Source organism: Drosophila erecta, unplaced genomic scaffold, assembly GCF_003286155.1.
Source record: "Drosophila erecta strain 14021-0224.00,06,07 unplaced genomic scaffold, DereRS2 tig00000000-arrow-pilon, whole genome shotgun sequence".
NCBI lineage: Eukaryota > Metazoa > Arthropoda > Insecta > Diptera > Drosophilidae > Drosophila > Drosophila erecta.
This window is the reverse complement of record NW_020825194.1, coordinates 10,348,288-10,360,458: the sequence shown is the minus strand read 5'-3', so window position 1 is coordinate 10,360,458 and position 12,171 is coordinate 10,348,288. Positions and strand designations below refer to the sequence as shown.

General features: G+C 39.9%; 1 protein-coding gene across 4 annotated transcripts in view; it reads left to right on the top strand.

The window, feature by feature from the left end:
- LOC6555283 (sterile alpha motif domain-containing protein 5) overlaps positions 1 to 12,171 on the top strand; it is a 158,721-nt gene that overhangs the window by 25,764 nt on the left and 120,786 nt on the right. Inside the window, exon 1 of one of the 4 annotated variants that reach the window (XM_026983899.1) lies at positions 860 to 961. The exons of the other annotated variants lie outside the window; for them this stretch is intronic. The gene's annotated coding sequence lies outside the window, so the exon portion shown is untranslated. Of the gene's footprint in view, positions 1 to 859; positions 962 to 12,171 lie in introns of those variants that run through there. 4 annotated transcript variants of the gene reach the window in all.

The following is a 12,171-nucleotide window of genomic DNA, read 5'->3' as shown; positions in this document are numbered from 1 at the left end:
GGCATTAGTTGGACTGCTGGGAGTTGGAAGCTGGAGCTGCCACCGCTGGATGAATGCCACTTGAGTTGTTGCCATCTCAGCTCTCAGCTGACGCCGACGATGACGATGAGTGCGGACTGTTTGGCAGCTGTTGATTCCCGCTCCCGCAGAGCGGTGCAGTGCGTTTCGGCGATGTAAGGCGCCAGATTCGTTGGTTTCCAGATGGTGGATCAACCAGGGGATCGAAAAATATAGCAAGTTATCTGAGCATATGGGCCATTCTCGGATAAATGTTATTATTTATATCTCAGCTAAATAGATAAGTCTGAGAAATTTTGACGATGAATTTAAGGCTAAGCAAATAATAAAATTAATAATACATCATTAATGTTTACTATCAGCACTTAAACTGTACTGTTCATAAAGAAAGTTTCTTTTTATAGCCTTGTTTACTTATAATTAGAGTGAGATATTTTTCCATCAGCCAGCTTGGTTGCCACAGTCTCTTAACGTTCGCGGAAAACTGTATCTAACCATCTCGTTTGCGCCCTATCTTTTTCTCGCTCCCCAGCCTGCGGCCTAATTTTGTATAATTTTTTCTGCATTTTTTTGTTGTATTATGAATTTGCTGGAAAATTGCAATTTTATGTGCAATTTCTTGTGGCCATCCTCCTGCAACGCCCTGCTCCTTTGCTCAGCCCCGCTGGCTTACATTTATTAGAATAATTTAATTGCTTATTAAATCATCTTTGCCTTCATGACTCATTTTACTCATATTTTTTTGTTTTCTTTTCGTTCTAGGTGAGTTTGTTGATCTACTGCGGGGCCTTCGGACTAATTAGTTTTGCTGTTGTTGCGGCGTTGCAGCAACTGCAGCTGATATTACTGGTGCAGTGGCCGGTGCAACTTTATTAACTGCTCGAGGTTTCAATCTGCGGCTGTCAAATTAAATGAAATTTACACTTTACCGTTAAATTGCCAGGTACGTTAGAAAATTGCCCAGCCAGGTCCATAAATTTGTACACGGGGTCTTTTGTGTACATTTTAAAGTTGATGCGGGCCAACAAAAAGCGACTGCAGCTACCCGCCGCCAAAATTTCCCCAGCATTTTGCCCCACAGTAACAGCATCCGATTTTGACACAATTTTGCAGTTGAGCGGCATAGAAAATAAATATAGTTATGGAGCACGGAAGGGTTGGACTGTCCGGATCGGATTCCCCCGGCTCTATGTATTATGCATTTGGCATTTCGTCATCCATCCATCCGTCCTTTCTGCCACCGAAATTCCAGCTGCATGCCTCAATGCACTTTGCGCTGAAATATAGAAATTCCACTATTTGGTTTCTATTGCTCTGCTTGTTTGTTACCCCTTTCATGCAACTGGTTTTTGTGTGCATCCAAAAAGGAGAGGTACAAAAAAATAATGCTTACAGCAAATATAAACATGCAAAAAAGTTGAACAAACTCTGCCTGCTTTTCGTTTTTGTTTTTTTTTTTTTTCGAGTTTTAGCCTTCAGGGCGGAGGTTTGAGTCCATTTCGGAAAACAGAAATGAAGGAATACAACAAATAATGCAAGCAGGCCGATTTTTTTTTTTTTTTTTGTTGCACATAGAAAGCATAATGCAGCGTTGAGAGTCGCCTGGGATTAGTCGTTTTGGGGATACACTTTCACTTCCCGAGGAAGTTGATGAACTGAAAGTTTAATTTAGACTTTCGTGTTTGTTTGGGATGAATCGTAAAATTTATGGGGCATTTTAAAAGGCTTTGGGGAAATTGAGTATCGAATTCTTAGAGATGTTTATTTTACCGTAGAAAGAATAAGCCTTGGCTTAAGAGATTATTATTAGGCAGATAAGGAACTATAAAATGTCATTAAATGATACTTAAATACATTTAAATTCATACTTCAGTTAAGAAACTAGCTAGACGAATATTATACATAGGAAACTATATGTAATAGTGTCATATGCCCTGGCCTTCGAGAACTGAATGCAAGATATGCTGGGCAGAAAGAGAGATGAAAAAATAGGAGAACCATGAAATGGAAACTGCAGTCCAAATATGAATCAAACCAATGCCCAGGCAGGCACGACCCAAAACCAAATGGGCCAGAAGACCAGAAACGGGCGAAGAACGGAGGAGCTGGCCTTATGGCCAACATGCCCCCCACTTCCAGGCCTTTTGGCCCAACTGGACCAGAGATGTCTGCCTGCTGCTGCGGCTGTTGCATTGTCTTGTGGCTTTTGGTTGCAGTTGCACTTGGCGCTGCTATTTGGGTTTTTATTTCTTTTTCTTTTTTTTTTTTGTGTGCTTCGGCTTTTCCTTTTTACTTTTGCCGGCATTTGGCTTTGACCAATGGCCAGGGCGTGTTGCCTGTGTGTTCCCTATGTTCTAGGCATGTTTTGGTTTTGTTAAAAAACATTTCGACATACGCTCTTTGTGAGTTGAGTGTGTGGAGTGTGTTGAGTGTGTGTGTGCATTGCATTGTTGTTGTACCTTAGTTGCAACATGGTTTTACACATGTCCAGCTGACCTAATTCCACGAATATTTAAATTTGCTTCAAGCCTGAACATTGTTTATTACATTTTCCGTTATGCTAAATTCATATTTGAATTCTGTTTGAGCTGGAAAACTGTATTCTCGCAATGGCATGCGAGTATGAACCAATTAAGAGCACAGCCTCCCTCAATCAGAAATGTTATTTGGCCGCAAAAGTCCTAAATCAACATGGCCATAATCCAAATATGTACCCCTAAAAAGGTCGCGAAGTGTTGACAACATCGAAAATGTTGGTTCAAACTAAAGTATTTGTGTAAATATTGTTTGGCTGAAATTTGATTTCTCGGGCTAATGCTAATTTTCATTCTAGCAAAATCAGTAAATAAACAAAACTTAACAATGGCAATTGTTGTTTGCCCCGTTTTCCTCGCTTTTCCGGGGAAAAATGCAGTGCCACAGAATCAACCACCAAACTGGATGGTAACATGTTTTCATTAGTCGAAATTATTAGATGGCTAGCCGTTCACCCCCCGAATGTGATTTGATTTTCCATATTGTTCCAAGCACGCTCGCTCTATTCCTCCATTTACCGCTTCATCCATCTGTCCAGTCATCAATACTTGTCGCACAAATCCTTTACACCATCGAAAGGAGCACCCCAGCGTTCTGGGAAGTTCATTTATTTTGTGTTTAACAGCATTTAGGGATTGGAATTTTCCACGCATTGTCTTATTTGCACACCCCGAAATCCCGGGGGTTGCTAAATAATTTATTTCTTTTCTGCCCGCTAATGCCCTTCAAGTGTTCTCTGGAAAGCGTAAAGTCCTTTTTAGGCCTCCTGATTTGTCCGTGGATTAATTTGACCCTGAGCCAAAATTTTCTCTCTCTTCTGTTGGGATATTTAATTTATTTGTGCCTTTTTGTCTACAAACTGACCACGCAAAACTTTGGCCTCCAAAAATGTTTTTAAAAATATTCGCTACTCCCGCCCAAAAAAAAAAATCAAAAAGTGAAAAAGAATGAAAGAAATCAGCGCGCAAAACCCCAAAAAGCAATTTCTATGCACAGGGAACAGCATAAAGTCAATTTACAGCACGAGCCCTGAAAGAAAAACACACAGGAAAAAATATATATATAAAAAAAGGGAACCAAAATCCGGGGCCAAAGTCAGGCTGCCAATAAATCCGTAACGAATCCTTTTGCCAACAGCCGCAGCAGCAAGAACAGGAAAGGATCTACGCTTCAGTGCATTTTTGATGGACGTATCCGAGCGTAGCATATTGATGGCAAGTTTTGCGCATTTTACGGATATTGCACAATTTCTTTTTTATTCTTTATTTGGGCTTTGCACTCTCACTCGCCCAAAAAAAAAAACAGGAAAAAAATGATTAATTATACAGGCAAAAAGGGGGGCGTGATTGAGGCAAACGTTGTGCGAGGACTTTTAATTGGCTTTTGAGTCATCGACTAATAAAGATTAATTGTTTTTTAAGAGCAAAAATGTTGACAACAATGCCGCCCCGCCGGCTGAAAGGGAAGCGAAGCCAAAAAGGCCCAAAGCAAGTGGCAAGGGGCGGGGCAAGGGAATTATTGGTAGAGTTTCAGGGGCAAAGGACACTCGAATGCGTCGGATGGCCAGGACATGCCAGTTTATCTATGTCAGCACAGTGGTACGCACTCAATTGGAAGATTAAATGCAAGCCAAACAGTCTGCTCGCGGTCTGATCTCTTGAGTACAGTGCGTTATGTGGTTGTAAGGATACAGGCTACAAGTGCTTTTAAAATGTGTTAAAATAATTCATTCAATTTAGATTTGCTAAAACATTTACCTAACTTACATGGAAACACTAGAACTTTCAAATGCTTTAAAGAGGCATCTAAAAGTATGCTTATCATTTTGTATTCTTAGTTATCATTAATTCTTCAACTGACTACTTAAAGATTGGATTAATAACCAGATTTCGGGTAGCAAGTTACTATATTTTGGGCCTACTATTTCGGCAGGCATATACTCACGCTACGCACTGTAGCCCTTCAGTCTGCGAAGCCGGCACTTGCCAATGGCGCAGTTTTTGTTGTTTTGCGCGTTTTGCTTCAGACAATGTGTTATTGTGTTCCCCCGCTTCTCGATTTCGGTTGCATATGCGGTGGTGGCTACTGTGGACCGTCCATTGGCAGGTCGAACGGTTCAAATGGGCCGCTCGATGTTGCTGCTGTTGGCCTGTGCTGCTGCCTCATCCATTTTTGCGTATGAATTGCAAAACGCCGCACATATTTCACGTTATTGTTTGGTGCTGCCCTCCGTCTGTCTGCTCGTCTGCCTCTGTGGCTTCCATTTCTGGGTAAAGCAGGTAACCCTACTCCACCGCCCCCTTCCCGGATCCGATCCGATCCGATCCGTTGGCATTCCAAGTCGTGCCACACATTTGATATATGTTTTGGTGTCGAGCATGAGTTAACTGTGTCACAGGCATCGTAAATTTTCGCCACATTTTCCAAGGGTTCGACGAAAGGAGTCGAGTGTGTGGAGTGGAGTGGAGTGAAATGTAGAGTGCGAGGAGTACTGCATTGAATTGCTAGAAATAATCGTAAAATGATGAAGTCGTCCGCAGCAATATGAACTTCAACTTGGGGACCGAAATAAATGATTTGTGTGTGTGTCCTGAGTTTGCATTTCTCCGGGGTGGCGGCACTAAATTATCATATTTCTTCAGCGTTCAGTGAGATGGGTATATGCATGTGTATATCTAAATTAGTTGAGAAGTTGTGTGGGGACTAATTAGGCGGCTGCAATTGCACTCTCAAGTGGCTGACAGCAATGACAGGATATACGTCCACTGTTTTATACCTTCGCATGTACATGTGTTCGGATATGTCATGAAAAATGATACACAAAACCCGCTTTTGCCTTTGGCCAAGGGGCAGCTGCCCTTCGGATGGATGCCTTCTGTCTTTTATTTGCTGCCTCTGAGCCCTTTTGTTTTATGCCGCCAATGGGCCTTTTGTTGTTAATGTTCCTGTTGGCCTGGGGCCTCTCTTTCGCTCCTTTTCGAGTATAATTTCGTTTAATATTGTTCATTTTAGTTGTGTAATTGTGCGACGTTGTCAAATGACAACTCCACCTCCTTATTCGCTTCCTTCACTTTCGTTTTTCAATTTTTCATTTCAGCCGAATCGTTGGCTGTCCTCTTCCTTCGTTTCTTTTTTTGCCGTATTGTTCTTGGCCGCAGATCAGTTTACAGGCTATAGGGAACACAACCTGGTAGAGGGTCGCGTGGGTATCGGATATATATATGGATATGTGTATATATATATAGTCCTCCTTGGTACCTACCTGCGTCCTCAGAGATCCGCAGCTCTGTCATATAAAAGTGGCTTAAAGGGCAGCGCCACATTTTGACATGACATTCTCAGGTTTTTATCAGATCCAAAGCAGCAGTCAGTCGGTTGGAAAATTTCGTGCTCTTCCCTTTAAAAATGCGTATATATCGTATCGTAATTTTCATTAATGGTCTGTGGCGACTCAGTTTTATGAGGCATCTGTCTGGGATGAGACGAGATTCTGCTAGGCCAATCAAAATGATGAAATTTCAATTCTTCTCCGTGGGTTCTACCATGTGAAATTTGAGCTAGTTGAGTGGTTTTTAGGGTAATGCGGCCTGACACTGATTTGGATATGTTTTGAGTAAAGAGATTTGACAGGATTGAGATGGGCATAAACTGTTAAAAGGTTAGGATCTGATACGAAATGGGCCAAGGATGTTTAGGTGAAGATGGCGGCAAGGTCTTGATATACCATTGAAAACGTTCGAAACGGAAATGAATTTAAGTAGGAAAAAAAAAACTACAAAATTTCATAAAAGAGTTTTAGAGAATTATAACTTAAAGCTTTTTGATTAAAAATATCAAAATCCCTTACCAAATAAATCGACTCTGTTAATACATATCCCGAATAATCACTTACAAAGCCGAAGTAAAGTCTTAAGGCTTGTTATGATTAATTGAAAGAAGTTAGCTATTAATATTTTTGCCCGCATTGCGTTTAAAACAAAAAGTGGCTAAAGATAAAAGGCAAACAACTCAAGGGCTTTAGGCTTAATTTATAAAGGCAGCTTGATGATGAAAGTTGGTTAAAGATAACAAATTGGTTCGATCATGAGGCGGATACAAAATCGTACAAGTTTCCTAAACTTAACAAATTGCTGCGATCATGATGATGGCCCATGATCGATATATCTTTAGTCAAGGCCTTTGTTATCATAGTCACGCCTATCGAACGCTTGTATTCACAATTGTATCTGGCGGATCGAAGCCCCCCGTTTAACCCCCTGTTGCCGGAGCTTTGCCAATATCCCGTGGCGAGTGCGTGAGGCGATCGAAGAAACGCACTTGGAAGTCATTAATCAAGGCCCACTTAAACACATTTAAACGCTTACGAATTGTAACGAGCCCGACCACGATTTATTTTTTCTTACGATTGTTTTGTGTGTTTTTGTATTTCCTCCTTTATTATTATCATTATTATTATTTTTTATTATTATTGATACAATGCCGTTTGTGCTAACCGTTGCCATAAATTCACTTTAACCGATGACGACGACGCATGCGCCGCTGCCACAAAGACGGCGATGAAATCTCAATAAGAGAAGCTGGGGACACAAGTAAAAAAATCGAGATCGCTGGCAAATCGGAATGTAAATTTTGTCGCTTCTCGGGAATTGATTTATATCTGCTGCATGTCTGTTGGCGGCGGCCCCTCGTTTGGACTGGATTGGATTGCCTTGGCGTGGCGTACTTCACTCCACTTTATTATTCATTGGAAACACAAGTCGGCCTGATGCTGCTGATGAACCGAATGGAGTAAAAATTAAGCAGAAACTCTGCCCAGACAATACCCATAAAACCAACCGATGGCAAAATCAAAGCCATTGCCAGGCAGCGTAGTAAAAGCCAAAGTCGGAGCTTTGAATTTCAATTAATTTGACTGACTGCATGACTGATGGACTGCCCGAAGGGAGGAGAACCTCGTAAATGTGGGCTTTTTCATTTTTATGGGTTAATTGCCATTGTAGGTTTGGCTCGTTTCGGTTCAATCAAAGGCAAAAAGGCAAAAAATAAAGGAGCACTGGTGGGAAAGAGAGCCAAGTTTATTTATCTTTCGCCTGGGAAGAATTTGTTGTGATTTATGTGACTTCTTGGGGTAACGAAAATTGATAAAATATGTGACAGCAGAAGGAAGACAATTTGGCACATTGACAAAATGCTAAATTGGAAATTAATCAATGAAAATTGAATGCAAAATTAATATTTATGGGACAGATTTTTCCCAAGCACCGAACTCCAATTAATGCCATCAGATTTAAATATGAAATATTATTCGGATTTGTTTATTTGGCATAAAATGGAGCAAAAGGAAAATTAAAAATTCATTAATGCATTGGTAAACAATTGCTACAAAGTTGGCGGCTGGTAAATTATATATAAAAATTTCAAGAAAAATTAATTTCATTTATCATTTCAACAATTCACTTTATAAATGGCAAAAGGATAATAACAATTAGGCCTGCGGTTAAGAGCGAATTCCACTTTATATTTAAAAAGTTGTATATCAGCACAACATAATGGTCACTTAAAATAAATTTCGACCAACAATAAGCTTTTTCATACGATAAAATTGACTTAAATCGATGTTTACAAAAACTTTAAGTTTCCCCATTCGGCAACCGCACACATCAAAATAATAATCATTGTAATTATAGTCGAAGCCATAGTAATAATCATAAAATTGTGAAAAATATTCAGACCAGTGGACGAATAAATTGCCTTGCCAACTTTTGACCATTTTTCCCCACACTTCCCCCGCCCCCTGCCAATTCTTAACCCTTTTCCGCCTGTCTGCCGTACACAAATTATGCCTGCATTTAAGTAATTGTTGCAGCCGATGACAACGCTGCTGTTGCATGTCCTCCACTGTCTATCTCTGCCACTTGCATTGACAACGAAAAAAAAAAATATATATATATACAAAAAATGGAAGAGTGCATATAGTGTGTAAATATGTACATACATATATAGAGTGGAAACCAGGACCACGCCACCAGGAATTCATAAACTGCAGCGACGACAAATTGATAGAGGGCGGGCAGGAAAGGCGGGTGCAGCGAATATGCACATCGTATAAAATTTTATGAAACGCCATAAAAATATTTATAAAATTGTCACCAAGCTACATGTTTACGAGCATTTAAAAAATGATATTTCCAATAATGCGAAAATTATACAGGAAAAAAAAAGGAATACTTAAACTGATTGCACAAACGGAAATTACACAGATCGTTGAGATAGGAAACGTATGGTTTTAAGGGTATTTAATGAGGTTTCCTTATAGTAATGCCAAAATAAAGATAGCACATTTTAACTGAAATGAAATTAGATTAAAATTGTTTAATCTTGTTTTTAATAACCTTATTATTATATTTTTCATATACTCATATGACATTTCAATTATCATATTATATTTTCCATATACTCGTATGACATTTCAAGTGTCGTATGAATATTTCAAATATATTTTCCATATATGACATTTCTAAAGGTGCATTATTTCTGAAAACAATTTAGACCGATTCCTAGAAATTTTCTTTATGATTTTCAGAGAAGTACGCTTCATTGATTTCGCCCAGCTTTTGACAGTTGAATGCATTTTAGATGCTCATTTGAAGGGAGTGGGGATAGTTTGCCCATGTATCTGCAGGTCCGAAATGGCGTGAGTGTTGCACGTGTCACTAACACAGCAGGCGGTACAGGGATGTGCAAAATCGAAAGAATATTTCACACTTGCTGACCCGAAGCAATTCCATGCACTCTCAGCCCCGTCGAATGAACGCACGCAATTCGAAATTGACTAATCCAAAGAGCATTCCTGACACTTGCCTTACTGTTGGTGGTACCAACCACCACCACCACCCCTCCGCCCTTAGAGGTTGCCTTCGTCACTAATGACTTGGCACTTTTCGCAGGACAGCAGCAGCGGCAGAATCAGGAACAGCAGGCAACCTGTGCCACGCCCTTGGCTGTCAGGCATTTGTCATATTTCTGTCAAATAAGCGCTTTTAATATTGATAGCTGCCGCCTGCCACTGTCAACAGGATGTTGGCTTCAGCGCGTTTTCAGCGTTTTCAGTCTTCAGCAAAGTGTGGAGGACTCCGAGGTTCAGTCAGGGCTTGAGATTCCTTCCAATCCCACGGAATCAGCTCAGTGCAGCTCGGAACGCAATCAGGCGTTTTATGTGAGCAGCTTAATGTGAATTTATTGCATTTCAGCCAGTTGCCACCCGCTTCCTGCTCTTCGCCCTTACATAATGAGTCTCCATTTATTTCCTTTTCATCTTTTCCTTTTTTTTTATTTTCTGGTATATTTTTTCTGCGTTTTCCTCCTCTTGAAAATAAATCAATAAGTATGCAAACGTCTCTCGCTGAGCTGCCAAATTTTGATTATGAGGGTTAACGATTTAACATTTCATGGGGTCAGCGTAATGATGAGGATTTATGGATGCCAGTTCGACTTAACTGTAGCGCCATTTGTTTGCCGCACTGAACTAACAAATAAAGACAAACATTTTACATTATGGAACAGTAAAAACATTAACTTAAGACTTCAGTTGTTGGGACTTTCAAAGGCACAGTTCGTTGAAGCCACCTGCGCCTTTTGCTTACAGTATCTTTTGGTTGACCACCCGCTGCGCTTGAATACCGAAAAAACCAAAAAAAAATGATATAAATTTATTTATACTGCGCCAAAGAGCTTTGGCTCTGGGGCATTTGCCTTTCGCGAATGTGTGTTTCTTTTCGGTTTGCAAAATGCAAAATGTTAAAAGGTCATCAGCTTTTGGGCCCAGCATGAAGCATTTTCGCTGGGAGAGTAAAAATTATGATTGCAACATTTGTGGCTTGGGCGATGGGCTTGGGAGACCATTATTAGACGGCCGCAGAGTGGATATATTTTTTATTATATGCAGCCATAGGCCTTGGTTATGGGTTGTAAAACTAGAGTAACAACATCAATCGGTGGCCGTTATACCACTTCAATTGACGGCAATTAAGGGGCAATCAACTGTACACCAGATAGTGCAGTTTTACTTGGGAAGTTGCAGTCGTTAGTGTCTTCTGATGAGACAACATGATGTGTTTAATTGGCTGAAAAGATTTAATAGTTGCAATAAACTAAATTAATGTACACATTTTAATAGGCATATAAAACATTTATGTATGCAATTTACCTATTTCTAATTACCAAACACGACATAACTTAAATCTGTTTAAGCAGTAACAAAATATACGTGTTTATTGCTATAATTCAAACCATATACATTATGAGTTGAGTATAAAACAGAAAACGGTATATTGAAAGGGCGCTGTTTTATAGTTATTCATTCAAATTAGCATTTAGACAGAAAATTAACAAATCGAATGATGGCATAATTAAAAGATAAAATCTGCTCTCAATTAGCAATAAAAATAAATCATTCTGTTTGCTATTACGGCTCAATCAATAGGTATTTAGGTTTCATATCCCAAGAGACCTGATTTGCAGTGGCAAGATTCATATACTGCATCTATGGCAACCTCTTTTGAGTCAATTGCTGCTTAATTGCCACCCAAGACTACTTGCATTACGACCTGTCCCATTGCTTCGTGTTCGAGCAATCAATTCCTTAAAGTTTACACAACAATTGCGGTTTAATTAGAGTCATGCATACTACATTATAAATGCCAAAGCCCAGACATGTGTGTGAATCCAAATCGAAATCGGGTTTTGCTCATGGTTTTCGCCCCGAGACAGGGACAGTTTTCAATATTTATTGCTGGGTGTGGCATTCAGCCCACCGGTCCACCTGACGGTATTGGCAGAATTGGTATTAAAAAGGGGCTAGTCTAGGGTTCGAAATTCGTAATTAATTTATTGAATGCGTTCGCCTGCTTTCGGTTTCATGTGAATGTGTGTTTTAGCCCGGAGGTTGTAAAATTTTAATGTCCACTTCATTATCTCGACTTGAAAATCTAATTACCAAAAGTGACTGCAGTCAGGTCGCCTCGGCCCAGTTCCGTTCCCTTTTTTCGGGACATTCTTGAAGTGCCCAATATATACATTTTTATATACTTATATGTGACAGGGAATCGTTTTGGCTGCTTTTTTTTAGTCCTGCAGCTGACGCCACAAAAGTCAACAATTTTCTGGGCTCAATTAAAAGAGTCGAACTGAAACCGAAACTTGGCTGGCTGCCGACTTGGCCCGGCCTTTATTATCTTGATGAGCGGCCAAACTATTTTACGAGCTCAACAACAAGTTAATTAGCCGTTGGTATTAATGCCCGCCAGTGGCGGCAGTTGCTTGAAACAAAAATTTTATGTTGTCAAATGGATTTCGGCTGGCCTCTTCAACGTTCCACTTCCTATCATTAATGAAGACGCCCTGGTCTGTCGGCAATTTATTTGCTTTTCTTCTCTTATTTTTCTGTATAATTTTTATTGCTCAATGACTCCGGGGACTATGCAAAAATTGTATAAATATATATATAAATATGTATACAGAGATGTGAGCAGTGACTGTGTTTGCTCAGCTAATGATTATAATTAGATTGCCCGAAGTGCGTGGACTTGGCCATCTTAATTGCCATTAAGTCAAAGTCGT